Genomic DNA, 3,171 nt, shown 5'->3' on the forward strand with positions numbered 1-3,171 from the left:
GGTTTGAACATTCTCCTTTAGCTCAGAGAAGTTTGTTACTGCTGATCATCTGAAGCCTTCTCTCAACTCATCGAAGTCATTCTCCATCCAGCTTTTTTCCATTGCTGGCAAGGAACTGCATTCCTTTGGAGGAGAAGAGGCCCTTTGATTTTTAGAATATTCAGTTTTTCTGCTCTGGTTTCACCCCATCTTTGTGTTTTTATCTACCTTTGGTCTTTGATGATGGTGATGTACAGATGGGGTTTTGGTGCAGATGTCTTTTCTGTTTGTTAGTTTTCCTTCTAACAGTCAGGACCCTCAGCTGCAGGTCTGTTGGAGTTTGCTGGAGGTCCACTCCAGACCCTGTTTGCCTGGGTATCACCAGCAGAAGCTGCAGAACGGAAAATGTTGCTGCCTGATCCTTCCTCTGGAAGCTTTGTCTCAGAGGGGCACCTGTCTGTATGAGGTGTCAATTGGCCCCTACTGGGAGGTAAAAGCACAGTATTGCCTAGTTTCTAAGGATCATGTCTGCAAGCCAGGATTCCCAATCCAGAGACAATAGCCCCAATGGGATGGAGCCCGAAGGTGTCATCAAGAGTAACTGGAATGAGATTGTTGACAGCTTTGATGACATGAACTTCTCAGAGTCCCTTCTCCATGGCATAAATGGTTTTGAGAAGCCGTCTGCCATCCAGCAGAGAGCCATTCTACCTTGTATCAAGGGTTATGATGTGATCGCTCAAGCCCAATCTGGGACTGGGAAAATGGCCACATTTGCTATATTGATTCTGCAGCAGATCGAATTAGATCTAAAAGCCGCCCAGGCCTTGGTCCTGGCACCCACTCGATAATTGGCTCAGCAGATACAGAAGGTGGTCATGGCACCAGGAGACTACATGGGTGCCTCTTGTCATGCCTGTATTGGGGGCACCAGCGTGTGTGCTGAGGTGCATAAACTGCAGATGGAAGCCCCCCACATAATCATGGGGACCCCTGGCCGAGTGTTTGATATGCTTAACCAGAGATACTTGTCTCCCAAATACATCAAGATGTTTGTACTGGATGAAGCTGACGAAATGTTAAGCCATGGATTCAAGGACCAGATCTGTGACATATTCCAAAAGCTCAACAGCAACACCCAGGTAGTTTTGCTGTCAGCTACAATGCCTTCTGATGTGCTTGAGGTGACCAAGAAGTTCATGAGGGACTCCATTCAGATTCTTGTCAAGAAGGAAGAGTTGACCCTGGAGGGTATCCGCCAATTCTACATCAACGTGGAACGAGAGGAGTGGAAGCTGGACACACTATGTGACTTGTATGAAACCCTGACCATCACCCAGGCAGTCATCTTCATCAACACCCGGGGGAAGGTGGACTGGCTCACCGAGAAGATGCATGCTCAAGATTTCACTGTCTCTGCCATGCATGGAGATATGGACCAAAAGGAACGAGACGTGATCATGAGGGAGTTTTGTTCTGGCTCTAGCAGGGTTTTGATTACCACTGACCTGCTGGTCAGAGGCATTGATGTGCAGCAGGTTTCTTTAGTCATCAACTATGACCTTCCCACCAACAGGGAAAACTATATCCACAGAATCGGTCGAGGTGGACGGTTTGGCCGTAAAAGTGTGGCTGTTAACATGGTGACAGAAGAAGACAAGAGGACTCTTAGAGACATCCAGACCTTCTATAACACCTCCATTGAGGAAATGCCCCTCAATGTTGCTGACCTCATCTGAGGGGTTGTCCTGCCACCAGCCCCAGCCAGGGCTCAATCTCGGGGTGCTGAGGAGCAGCAGAAGGGGGGAGGGAAGGGAGCCAAGGGATAGACATCTTGTCAATTTTTTTCTTTGAATAAATGTCACTTTTTGAGGCAAAAGAAGGAACCGTGAATATTTTAGACACCCTTTTCTTTGGGGTAGGCTCTTGCCCCAGGCGCCGGCTCTTCTCCCAAAAAAACACTAATCCATTTCCCTAACCTAGAAACCTCCAGATCCCAGAGGCTCTCCTCACCTCAACTGAGCTCCTTTGAAAGTGATTCAGGGGACTATGTCACTCAGCCTCATTTGCTGGACCAAATCTGGAGGGAGAACCCCTAAAACCCCTGAGTGAGGTTGCCCGGGGGTTGTCCCCAGGTGGGGGGAAGCAGGGTAGAGAAAATGGTAGCCATTTTTACATTGTTTTGTATAGTATTTATTGATTCAGGAAACAAACACAAAATTCTGAATAAAATGACTTGGAAACTGCAAAAAAAAAAAAAAAGAAAAAAGAAAGGCACAGTATTAGGGTGGGAGTGTACTGATTTTCTAAGTACCATCTGTCACAGCTTCCGTTGGCTATGGAAGGGAATTCACCGACCCCTTGCCCTTCCTGGGTGAGGTGATGCCCTGCCCTGCTTTGGCTCACACTGTCTGGGCTGCACCCACTGTCCCACAAGCCCCAGTGAGATGAACCTAGTACCTCAGTTGGAAATGCAGAAATCACCTGTCTTCTGTGTCGCTCACACTGGGAGCTGTAGACTGGAGCTCTTCCTATTCAGCCATCTTCAGAATTTTTTTTTGGACTTTTTCATCTTTTCTGTGAATTGCCCATTCAAATCCCTTATCTACTTATGAATTATGTTTCTTCAAAATTTTCATGTTGATTTATGGCAGCTGTTTCTATACTCTGGATACCAATCTTTTGTCAGTTATAGATATCAGAACAGTTTTCAATAAGCCAATAACATATTTGGCATTCTTTGTACCTAGCTAGAAGTTCTGTTACATTATTTTATTAAAATAAGCTGGGAATTGTAGATATAGGGGGATATGACTGACAGATACATGCATTCCAGGTGTATCAGCAGCTTATTTGAAAACTGAAAATCTCACTTCTCTAGCCCTCTTTCTGTTAAAGACCAATGACCAATGTTGGATCCCTCTAAAATGTTCAATTTTTATGGTTTCTAATGCTCTGATGCCTCTTGCTTGACAGAATATATCATCTCTAAATTTCTTTAAATTCTAAAATATGCTTCACTATGGGAAGCAAATAACTTTACAGTCTTCTTGGCTGTTTCCTCACTTATAAAATAGAGGTACTGATATATATTTTACATAATCATTAGGAGGATTAAATGAGGCAATATGTGTTTTATGTAATACCTAGTGATTAACTGATAAAATACTAAAATAAAGCCCTAAATTTTAA

The 3,171-nt window shown here is 44.5% G+C and overlaps 1 pseudogene across 1 annotated transcript; it reads left to right on the forward strand.

The window, feature by feature from the left end:
- Positions 1-503: 503 nt before the first annotated feature.
- LOC113225087 lies at positions 504-1,793 on the forward strand (annotated as a pseudogene). The gene has a single exon (XR_003309712.1). The product of XR_003309712.1 is annotated as a eukaryotic initiation factor 4A-I pseudogene (transcript).
- Positions 1,794-3,171: the final 1,378 nt, after the last annotated feature.

This window comes from Piliocolobus tephrosceles, chromosome 9 (genome assembly GCF_002776525.5).
Source record: "Piliocolobus tephrosceles isolate RC106 chromosome 9, ASM277652v3, whole genome shotgun sequence".
Taxonomy (NCBI): Eukaryota; Metazoa; Chordata; class Mammalia; order Primates; family Cercopithecidae; genus Piliocolobus; species Piliocolobus tephrosceles.